This window comes from Loxodonta africana, chromosome 10, assembly GCF_030014295.1.
Source record: "Loxodonta africana isolate mLoxAfr1 chromosome 10, mLoxAfr1.hap2, whole genome shotgun sequence".
Taxonomy (NCBI): domain Eukaryota; kingdom Metazoa; phylum Chordata; class Mammalia; order Proboscidea; family Elephantidae; genus Loxodonta; species Loxodonta africana.
In genome coordinates, this window is record NC_087351.1 from 109,830,175 (window position 1) to 109,842,715 (window position 12,541).

Consider the following 12,541-nt stretch of genomic DNA (forward strand, 5'->3'; position numbering starts at 1 on the left):
TGTTAGGTGCCGTCGAGTCGGTTCCGACTCATAGCGACCCTATGCACAATAGAACGAAACACTGCCCGGTCCTGAGCCATCCTTACAATCGCTGTTGTGCTTGAGCTCATTGTTGCAGCCACTGTGTCAATCCACCTCATTGAGGGTCTTCCTCTTTTCCGCTGACCCTGTACTCTCCCAAGCATGATGTCCTTCTCCAGGGACTGATCCCTCCTGACAACATATCCAAAGTATGTAAGACGCAGTCTCGCCATCCTTGCCTCTAAGGAGCATTCTGGCCACACTTCTTCCTAGACAGATTTGTTCGTTCTTTTGGCAGTCCACGGTATATACAATATTCTTCACCAACACCACAATTCAAAGGCTTCAACTCTTCTTCGGTCTTCCTTATTCATTGTCTAGCTTTCACATGCATATGATGTGATTGAAAATACCATGGCTTGGGTCAGGGGCACCTTAGTCTTCAAGGTGACATCTTTGCTCTTCAACACTTTGAAGAGGTCCTTTGCAGCAGATTTGCCCAATGCAATGCATCTCTCGATTTCTTGACTGCTGCTTCCATGGCTGTTGATTATGGATCCAAGTAAAATGAAATCCTTGACAACTTCAATCCTTTTTCCGTTTATCATGATGTTGCTCATTGGTCCAGTTGTGAGGATTTTTGTTTTCTTTATGTTGAGCTGTAATCCATACTGAAGGCTGTGGTTTTTGATGTTCATTAGGAGCTTCGGTGGCTCAGTTGGTAAAGTGTCAGACTTTTAATCTGAGGGTCCAGGTTTCAAGTCCCTGTTCAAGCATTATTCTCATTATAAATAAACCCTGGTGGTGTAGTGGTTAAGTGGTTTTAACAAATGGTGCTGGCAAAACTGGGATGTCCATCCGTAAAAAAAATGAAACAGGACCCATACCTCACAGCATACACAAAAACTAATTCAAAATGGATCGAAGACCTAAATATAAAATCAAAAACTATGAAGATCATGGAAAGAAAATATAGGGTCAACACTAGGGGTATAAACAGGATACAAACCATAATTAACAATACACAAACACCAGAAGGTAAGCTAGATAAATGGGATCTTCTATAAATTAAACACACTCATCAAAAGACTTCACCAAAAGAGTAAAAAAAGCACCTATAGACTGGGAAAAGGTTTTTGGTCTGATCTCTAAAATCTATTGGAAAATCTAACACCTCTACAATAAAAAGACAAATAAATCAATTAAAAATTGGCAAAGGATAGGAACAGACACTTCACCAAAGAAGACATTCAGGCAACTAACAGACACATGAGGAAATGCTCACGATCCCTAGGCATTACAGAAACGCAAAAAAAATTACAATGAGATACCATCTCACCCCAACATTACTGGCACAAATCAAAAAAAAAAAAAAAACCCGAAAACAAACGTTGGAGAGGTTGCAGGGAGACTGGAACTCTTATGCACCGTTGGTGAGAATGCAAAATGGTACAACTATTTTGGAAAATGATATGGTGCTTCCTTAAAAGGCTAGAAATAGAAATACCATATGGTCCACCAATCCCACTCCTAGGAATATATCCTAGAAAAACAAGAGCTGTCCCACAAATGGACATATGCACACCCATGTTCACTGTAGCATTATTTACAACAGCAAAAAGATGGAAGCAACCTAAGTGCCCAACAACAGATGAATGAATAAACCAACCGTGGTACATACACACAGTGGAATGCTACAAAATGATAAAGAACAATATGAATCTGCAAAGCATCTCACAACATGGATGAACCTGGAGTGCATTATGCTAAGTGAAAATAAGTAATCACAAAAGGACAAATATTGTATGAGACCACTGTTATAAAACACACAAAAATGTTTCCACACAGAAAGAAACAATCTTTGATGGTTACTAGGGAGGGGAGTGGTGGAGAGGGAAAAACACTAACTAGGTAAGTGGTAACTTGGATAAAGGGTAAGACAGCACACAATACTGGGGAAGTCAGCACAACCTGACCAGGGCAAAGTCATAGAAGCTTCACAGACACATCCAAATATCCTGAGGGACTGAGCCACTAGGCTGAGGTCTGGGGACCATGGTCTCAGAGGATATCTGGCTCAACTGGCATAATACAGCTTACAAAGAAAATGTTCTATATCCAACTGTAGCATCTGGGGCCTTAAAAGCCTGCAAGCAGCCATCTAAGATACATTTACTGGTCCCATTCCAGCTAGTGTAAAGGAGAATGAAGAAAATCAAAGACATGAGGGAAAGATTAGTGTAAAGGGCTAATGGACCACAACTACCACAACCTCCACCAGATTGAGCCCAGAACAACTAGATGGTGCTCAATTACAACCACCCACTGCTCTGGCAGGGATTTATAATAGAGGGTCCCAGACAGAGTGGGAGAAAATTGTAGAGCAAAATTCAAATTCATATACACACACACAAAAGACAAGGCTTGCTGGTCTGACAGAGGCTGGAGAAACCCTTAGAGTATGCCCCCCGCCCCAGACACCCTTTTAACTTCATCCTTCAGCCAAAGATTAGACAGGTCTATAAGAACAATAATAACACAGGTGAGGAACGTGGTTCATAGTCCAATCATGTATATAAGACTAACAGGCACGCCAGCCCAGAAGCAAAGATGAGAAGGCAGAAAGGGACAGGAAAACTGGACGAATGGCAACAGGAAACCTGGGGTGGAGAAGGGGGAAAGTATTGACACATCGTGGGGTTGGCAACCAATGTCACAAAACAATCCGTGTATTAACCGTTTAATGAGAAACTAATTTGCTCCACAAACTTTCACCTAAAGCACAATAAAAAAACACTGAAACATAAAAAAAAAAAATTATAGCCTTGGAAACTCTATGGAGCAGTTCTCCCTGTCCTGTAAGGTCCCATGAGTCAGAATTGACTAACGGTGATGGTGGGGGGGGGGAGGGGGCCGGAAAAGAATAATAATGGCAATGGATTAAAACATGTATGTTTAAATTAATGAGCTTATACTGATACTTAAAACAGTCATTGGTCACTTTGCAAGTATGCTCTGGGACCATCTTGTTCTTTTGAGAACTGACAAGTAAGGAGAAAGAGTCAAGCATCTATTCTGCCCTCCCTATACTAACTGTCCCTTAGGGTAACAAGTAGTTGATAATTTCTCTCTCCAAAGTATGACAGTTTATCAAGGAAGAGTAAACGACAAAATTAAGAGTATCATCATTTTGCAACCTCCAAATGGAGAAAAAAGTGAAGCTGTCAAAGGTTTCATTCTACTTAGATCAACAATCAATGTCGTGGAAGCAACGGTCAAGAAGTCAAATGACATACTGCATTGAGAAAATCTGCTGCAAAGGACCTCTTTAAAGTTTTAAAAAGCAAAGACATCACTTTGATGACTAAGGTGCACCTGACCCTAGCCATGGTCTTTCCTGTTGCTTCATATGTATGCGGAAGCTGGACAATGAAAAAGAAAGATGGAAGAATAATTGATGCATCTGAACTGTGGTGCTGGCAAAGAATACCGAATATACCGTGGACTACCAGAAAAATGAACAAATCAGTCTTAGAAGAAATATAACCAGAATGCTCCTTAGAAGTGAGGATGATGAGATCTTAGCTGACTTACTTTGGACACGTCATCAGGACAGACCAATCACTAGAAAAAGACATCATAGTTGGCAAAGTGGAAGGTCAGCAAAAAACAAGGGAAACCCTCAGTAAGATGGACTGACACAACAGTGACAACCATGGACTCAAACATACCACGACCATGAAGATGGGGCAGGGCTGGGTAACATTTCTTCTTGTTATACATGAGGTTGCCATACGTCAGAGCTAACTGGACAGCAATTAATAACAATAACAATGAATTCTGAATGTCAGCAATGATCATCTCAGGGAGCTAACACCACAAAAGAAACAATCAGACCTTGTGAGCCTTACGGGGCGGGGGGCGGAGGGGAGCACATACTACCCCTAGGGACAGGGAGTTCATGCTTAAAGGCTGAGCCTGGATGTGGTCAAGTCTCCAGATCCACCCATCATTCTACAGGAAATATGGGTGACAGAGGAACATTTTAAATGCAAGCAGCAAAATTAAAAATACGGAAACTTTTATCTATAGGGCAAATAGCTTGGATTTTCCAACAAACAAAATGCAAGGAAAAAAAGAAATTGGGAGGAAGCAATCTATTGATTAAAAGAGGTAAGAGACATATCAATTAACTGCAATTGTTTGGATCTTGCATCAAACAAACTGTAAAAAAAAATTGAGACTACTGGGGAAAACTGAATAGTACTGTGATCATGGATGAAATTTTAAATATCAGCTTTCTTGATACTTTTCAATGTATTAAAAAGAACTATGTATTAAATTTCACTTTGGATGTCAACATTTCAAACCCATTTTAATGTTCTACCATATTAAAGAATTCTTAATTTCAAGTATAAAATGCCACTAAACCACAAATTAGAGGTTAAAACACAGGGTATTTTGTTTCCTTTCAAACTCCTAGAGAAAGACGGTTAAAGAGCAAAGAGTTCATGTGTCAAAAGATGCAGTTCTCAGCAGACACAGGGTTTCTCCATCAGCCAGGTGGCACCTTTCCTGTACTGGGCCTCCTTCTAGGGGATGTGGGGCTCGGAGCTTCAGAGGCTGGCCTCTGAGGCAGAGATGTGTGCCCACTACTCCTGGTTTTCAAAAACTTATTAATGATGACTGGGTGTTATGGACTGAATTGTGTCCCCCACAAAAGGTTAAAAGAGACCAGAGACATATCAACTAACTGCAAAAGATACGCTGAAGTCCTAAACCCTGTATAACCTGTTTGGGAATAGGTTCTCTCTTCGACGTCCTAACCCCTTCTGAGTGGTGTCTTATAGAGGGGAGAACAGACACAGAGAGAGTCTCACAGGGGGAAGACTCCATGTAAAAATCCATCTACATGCCAAAGAATGCCAGAGATGCCTGGGGCTCCCAGAAGCTGGAAGAGACAAGGAAGGACCTTCCCCTAAAGTCCCCAGAGAGGGCATGGCCCTCCTGTCGCCCTGAGTTCAAACTCCTAGCCTCCAGAACTGGGAGACGATAAATTTCTGTTCCTTAAAGCTACCCACTTTACGGTATTTTGTTACTGCAGCCCTAAGGAGACTAAGACACTGGGTCATAAGGTGTAGTGTCTACTATTCTCAAAGTTTAATGTTGGTTGAGAAAATGAAAAATAAAAACGAGATCAGACACAAGTCAAAACAGTGTGTCATGTATGAAGAAGATAAGCAAATGCATCTGTGAAAGAAAAAAATTGCTAAAGCCCCAAAGGGGCAAGCTCAGGATGCTTCTGAAGTTAATTATTTTTACGCAAAGAAGTAACAGTAGAAGGAGGAAATCTATGCAGATTCACATCTCCTAGTGACATACCTGTGTGTCATATGCTGTCAGAAGGTTTGTCCACGCTTGGCTGGGAGTAGGAGACTTCAATAAAGAGAGATGTCAACAGTGTCAACCTTGTCCTCCTTCAAACAAAGCAGTGGGGTCCCTTATCTAGGGAGGAAGCATAACACGTGGTCAACTCTCATCTGCAGAACTTAAAAGGCTTTTCAAAATAGAATTTCAAAATGTAAATTTCCATAAAATGACCAAGTAAGGAGTTTAAGATCAAACATTTTAACCACGCTAGGTGCAGATGTGGTTTGAGTTATCCACATTTTTTTTTAGTTGGACCTGAATTACAAAATCTGCATATCTTCACATTATTTTCATTTTTAAATCACTTTTATCATGAAATATTATACACATATAGAAAAGCAGAGGAACTATATATGTATAGTTTCATGAACAGTTAGCATATAAACACCAGTGCAACCACCCCCCAGGCCAAGGAACAGAGCACTGCCAGTACCCCAGGAAGGCTGGGTGCCCCTCTCTGGTCCCGAATCCCTTTCTCTCCTCTATATAACTACTACTCTAACTTTTAAGGAGCCCTGGTGACACAATGGAGCCCTGGTGGCACAGTGGTTAAGATACTGCCTGCTAAGCATAAAGATCGGCAATTCGAATCCACCAGCTAGCTACTCCTTGGAAACCCTAAGGGGCAGTTCTACTCTATCCTGTAGGGTTGCTACGAGTTGGAATCGACTCACTGGCAACAGGCAGGCTTGGGTGGCACAATGGTTAAGCACTTGGCTGCTAACCGAAAGGTCGGTGGTTCAAACTCACCCAGCAGCTCCATGGGAGAAAAGACCCAATGATCTGCTCCCATAAAGATTACAGCCTAGGAACCAGGGTTTCAGGGGACATCTAGGTCAACTGGCATAATAAAATCTGTTAAGAAAATTTTCTGCATCCCACTTTGGGGTGTGGCATCTGGGGTCTTAAATGCTAGCAAGTGGCCATCTAGGATGCATCAATTGGTCTCAACCCACCTGGAGCAAAGGAGAACAAAGAACACCAAAGACACAAGGGAATTATGAGCTCAAGAGACAGAAAGGGCTACATAAACCAGAGACTACATCAGCCTGAGACCAAAAGAACTAGATGGTGCCCAGCTATAACCAATGGCTGCCCTGACAGGGAACACAACAGAGAACCCCTGAGGGTGCAGGCAAGCAGCGGTATGCAGACCTCAAATGCTTGTAAAAAGACCAGACTTAATGGTCGGAGGTCATGGTCCCCAGACCTTCTGTTAGTCCAAGACTGGAACCATTCCCAAAGCCAACTCTTCAGACAGGGATTGGACTGGACTATGGGATAGCAAATGATAGTGGTGAGGAGTGAGCTTCTTGGATCAAGTAGACACATGACACTATGCAGGCAGCTCCTGTCTGGATCGGAGGTGAGAGGGCAGAGGGGTCAGAAGCTGGCCGAATGGACATGAAAATAGAGAGTGGAAAGAAGTAGTTTGCTGTCTTATTAGGGGGAGAACAACTTGGAGTATAAACCCAAAAAAACCCACTGCCATCAAGTCAATTCTGACTCATAGTGACCCTAGAGGCCAGAGTAGAACTGCCCCATAGAGTTTCCAACGAGCGCCTGACGATATGAACTGCCAACCTTTTGGTTAGCAGCTGTAGCACTTAAGCGCTATGCCACCAAATACTTGGAGTATATAGCAAAGTATATATAAATTTTTGTGTGAGAGACTGACTGTATTTGTAAACTTTCACTTAAAGCACAAAAAAAAAAAAAAAAAAGGATTACAGCATAGAAAATCCTATGGGGAAGGCAGTCCTACTCTGTCACATGGGGTCACTACGAGCCAAAATCAACTCGATGGCACCTAGAAACAACGGCCCTAACTTTTATGATTCTCATTTCCTTGCTTTTCTTTAGAGCTTTGTAGGTATGCAGCCCTAACATATATACTTTATTTTCATCCTCTTTTGAATTTTATACAAATGGGATCATATTGTATGTATTCTTTTGCCTTGTCTTTTTTTTTTTTGCCTGACATTGTTGATGTACCTGTAGTTTATTTTCATTGCTGTGTAACAAGCCATTGCATAAATACACCATAACTTATGTATCTATTCCCTTGTTGATGGACCTGGCCAATCAGAGCATCCTCTTCTGGGCAGAGATAGGCTCATCTCTATAAACACACAACCCACCAAGTCATAACTAACAAAGTCTTTTCTTCACCCTCTGGGCCTAAGAGAAAGTCTCGTTCTTTCTCAAAGAATTTGAACACGAGCACATAGAAGTCTGGAGCTGATGCTGCCATCTGGCAAGTATGAATGAAGGTCCTGCCTGAGAACAGAGTAAATCCAGAGGAAGATGCTGGGGGAGAAACCGACCAAACAGAAACATCTGCAGCCAGCCCTACCTAAGATTTAGGTCAGTCATTAAGTTCTATTTTTAATTAAAACAGCTACAGTCAAGTTTTCTAAAATTTACATCACAATGAGCCCTCACTGATAGAATCACATATTTAAAAACATGAGCTTCAATCTACTCAAGAAACTGCATACCAAAACCAAACCCGCTGCCGTTGAGTCAATTCCGATTCACACTGACCCTACAGGACAGAGTAGAGCTGCCCCATACGGTTTCCAAGGACTACCTGGTGAATTCGAACCCCCGACCTTTTGGTTAGCAGCCATAGCGCTTAACCACTATGCCACCAGGGTTTCCAAGAAAATGTACAGGTCATATTTACAGTGCACATATATGCAAGTATACACATATTCCCCAAATTCTTCCACCCTCAGCTTTATACTTCTAAGCCATTTATCACCCAAACCTGGACTACAGTTCTTGACAAATGAGCAAGGTAGGCCTGAATGTTTCTTTGGCAAAAGAGCTAAAAACCAATAGCTGTAATTTACGTGTCCACTATAAACACTGCACTGAATATACTATCCTTGTCAGGCCTTAGTAATAAAGCTATGGTAACCACATAAAACGTATTAGGAAGCAGCAATCCGTTTTAGTCTCAGGAAGTGTTTGGGTAAAACTGGAATGATTTCTTCCTTTTGAAAGTCTGGTAGAATATAAAATGGAGCCATCTGTGCCCCAAAATTTGTAATTACCGATTGAAATTTTAAAGCGGTTATAGGATTATTCAAGGTTTTCTATTTCCTCTTCAGTCGCTTTTAGTAAATTGTAGTTTGCAAGAAATTTTATCTAAATTTTCAAATATACTGGCATGATGCTATTTATAATATCCTTTTATGATATTTTTAGTCTAATGAATCCATTGTGATTTCTATTTTTCGTTTCATTTATTTATGCCTCTGTTTTTTTTTCCTTACCAGTTTCATCAGAGGTCTGTCAATTTTGTCAGACTCTTCAAACAAACAACTTTGTTGTTTTGTTGGTCTTTTCTTCCTTAAGTTCTCCATTTGATTAATTCTGGTTGTTATTATGTTCTTCTGGCCTTTTTTAATAGTCGTTTCCAATTCTGATGTTTAGCCTATTAATTTTGAGCTTTTCTTCTTTTCTAAGGCTATTTTTTTAAGGCTATATATTTTCCTCTAAGCACAGCTTCATTCTACAAATTTTGTTACGTTGTTGTCAGGTGCTGTCGAGTCGGTTCCAATTCATAGTGACCCCACGCACAACAGAACAAAACACTGCCCGGTCCTGTGCCATCCTCACAATCGTTGCTGTTTCAGCAGCCACTGCGTCAATCCATCTCCTTGAAAGGGTCTTCCTTTTTTTCGTTGACCTCCTTTACCAAGCATGATGTCCCTCTCCAGGGACTGGCCCTCCTGATAACATGTCCAAAGTACGTGAGATGAAGTCTCGCCATCCTTGCTTCTAAGGAGCATTCTGGCTGTACTTCCAAGACAGATCTGTTTGTTCTTCTGGCAGTCCACGGTATATTTAATATTCTTCGCCAACTCAAATGCATCAATTCTTCTTTGGTCTTCCTTGTTCAGTGTCCAGCTTTTGCAAATTCCACAAATTCTGATATACAGTACTTTCATTATCATTCAGTTAAAAATATCTGCTAACTTCCATTACATCATCCTCTTTGAGCCATAGGTTATTCTAAAATATTTATTTTTAAACTCCTGGGGATTTTATAATTATCTTTTTGTTACTGATTTATAGATTAATTTCACCATGGTTAGAGATTATAACCTGTATTATTTCAGTGCTTTGAAATTTATTGAGACTTGTACTATGGCCTAGTATTGGGCAACTTTTTAATAAATGCCCTATGTTTGCTTTAAAATAAAGTATATGTTACAGTTTTTAGATAGAATGTTCTATTTGTATACATTAGACCAAGGTTATTAGTCCTGTTTAAAACTTTTGTCTTTACAGATCTTTTTGAGGGAGGGGGGAGGGGAAGGAGTTTTTCCTGCTTGTTCCATCAATTATTGAGATGTTTATTGAAATCTCCACTGTGATTATAAATTTGTCTATTTTTCCTGGGATGCATGTCAATTTCTACATCATATATTGTGAAGTCGTATTATTCTGCTCATCTACATTTAAAATTGTTATGATTTCCTTTGGATTGCTTTTTATCATTACAAAATGTGGTAGAGACTACGTGTTCACTAATTACCTCCTGGACACAGAGCTAAATTATATTTCCCAGTCTCCCTTGAAGTTAAGTTTGGTTATACAACTCGAGGCCTGATGAATGGGATGTGAACCTAAGAAATGTACACCTCCAGGCCTGGCCCATGACCACTTACATGATTCTCTACACTCTCTCTTCCCCAAATGAAAAGGATCGTGCAAAATACTCCAATGTCCTAGGAGATGGTGGAGTCACAAGGGAGAAGAAACTTGAATCCTTCAACGACTATGTGGAAAGCAATCTGCCAACTAGGACTATCTCATTGGACTTTGTGTGAGCAAGAAATGAACATGTTCACAACAAGCTACTGAAACGTCCAGGTTTTTGTTACAGCAAGTAGAGTTACTCACCCCGTAACATAAAATGGCCCTTGTCTGTAGTACTGCTTTTTGCCTTAAAGTATATTTTGTCTGAAACTATACAATCCTGCTTTTGGTTAATATTTGCATGGTTTATCTTTTTCCATCATTTTACCTTCAACGTTTCTGAATCCTTGTTTTAGACGGGTGCCTTCGAAACAGCATATAATTGGAGTTTTTAAAAATCCAATTTGACATCTTCATCTTTTAATGGGAACACTCAGTCTATTTACACTGGAAGTCCTTACTCATATTTATATTTAAATCTACTATGTTACCAGGGACTTTCCATTTGCCTTCTTTTTGATGATTTCTTATCATTCCAGTCACCACTCCCCATTAATCTGGAAGTTACATACTCTATTTCTACTCTTCTAGTGCCTAGTTTAGAAATTATAATCTGCAGTTGACTTACCAAAGTTCAGTGTTAACCAATATGCTTTACCCTTCTCTGGGAACCTTAAAACACTGACTCCACTTACCATATTTACAACTTATAAACTTCTGTCATGTGTATATACATATGTGTATATATTTAAAACCTGTAAGTCATTATTAAGTCATTTAAATATACCTACTATCTTTGTTTTCTAGTGCTGTCATAACAAAAATGTCCCAAGTGGGTGGCTTTAATCAACAGAATTTATTGTCTCATAGTTTTGAGGCTAGAAGCCCAAATCAGGGCATTGACTGTGAGAGAGGGGCTTTCCTTGTCAGTAGCCCCAGGCATTCCTTGACTTGTACATTGATCTTCCTGCAGTTTCTATTCCCTGTGTGTCTCTCTGTGTGTCTGTTATAAGATACCACTCAGAAGAGATTAGGTTTGGGACTTGCCCTGCTCTAGCAGGACCTAGTTAACATTAAAAACCTCTATTTCCATACAGGGTCACATTTATAGGTACAGGGATTAGGGCTTCAACCTGTCTTTTTGGGGAGTATAATTCAATCTGTAACACCCACTTATACACTACTTGCTTTGCTCTTCATTCCTTCTTGTAGTTCAGACCTATCTAGAGTAATTTTCCTTCTGCTTGGTGCCAAACTCTTTTGTCTGTCTGTAAACATCTTTGTTCTTGAAGGATATTTTGGCCGGGTACAAAATTTTTTTTTTTTAATTAACTTTTATTAAGCTTCAAGTGAACGTTTACAAATCCACTCAGTCTGTCACATACAAGTTTACATACATCTTACTCCGTACTCCCACTTGCTCTTCCCCTATTGAGTCAGCCCTTTCAGTCTCTCCTTTCGTGACAATTTTGCCAGCTTCCCTCTCTCTCTATCCTCCCATCCCCCCTCCAGACAAGAGCTGCCAACCCACTCCCAAGTGTCCACCTGATATAATTAGCTCACTCTTCATCAGCATCTCTCTCCCACCCGCTGACCAGTCCCTATCATGTCTGATGAGTTATCTTCAGGGATGGTTCCTGTCCTGTGCCGACAGAAGGTCTGGGGAGCATGGCCGCCGGGATTCCTCTAGCCTCAGTCAGACCATTAAGTGTGGTCTTTTTATGAGAATTTGGGATCTGCATCCCACTGATCTCCTGTTCCCTCACGAGTTCTCTGTTGTGCTCCCTATCAGGGCAGTCATCGATTGTGGCCGGGCACCAACTAGTTCTTCTGGTCTCAGGATGATGTAGGTCTCTGGTTCATGTGGCCCTTTCTGTCTCTTGGGCTCCTAGTTGTTGTGTGACCTTGGTGTTCTTCATTTTCCTTTGCTCCAGGTGGGTTGCGACCAAGTGATGCATCTTAGATGGCCGCTTGTTTAGACGCCACATTTCAAAGTGGGATGCAGAATGTTTTCACAATAGAATTATTTTGCCAATTGACATAGAAGTCCCCTCAAACCATGTTCCCCAGACCCCCGCACCTGCTCCGCTGACCTTTGAAGCATTCATTTTATCCCGGAAACTTCTTTGCTTTTGGTCCAGTCCAATTGAGCTGACCTTCCATGTATTGAGTGTTGTCTTTCCCTTCACCCAAAGCAGTTCTTATCTACTGATTAATCAATAAAAAACCCTCTCCCTCCCTCCCTCCCTCCCCCCTTCATAACCACAAAAGTATGTGTTCTTCTCAGTTTTTACTATTTCTCAAGATCTTATAATAGTGGTCTTATACAATATTTGTCCTTTTGCCTCTGACTAATTTCGCTCAGCATAATGCC

General features: G+C 40.7%; 1 protein-coding gene and 1 non-coding gene across 8 annotated transcripts in view; one reads left to right on the plus strand and one right to left on the minus strand.

Moving 5' to 3' along the window:
• Positions 1–12,541, minus strand: part of TRAF3 (TNF receptor associated factor 3) — a 130,858-nt gene that overhangs the window by 54,851 nt on the left and 63,466 nt on the right. For all 7 annotated transcript variants that reach the window (XM_064292936.1, XM_064292940.1, XM_064292938.1 and 4 more), the window contains one exon: positions 5,404–5,526. The gene's annotated coding sequence lies outside the window, so the exon portion shown is untranslated. The remainder of the gene's footprint in view (positions 1–5,403; positions 5,527–12,541) is intronic.
• TRNAK-UUU (transfer RNA lysine (anticodon UUU)) lies at positions 725–797 on the plus strand. The gene has a single exon. It is a non-coding gene; the product is annotated as a tRNA-Lys (tRNA).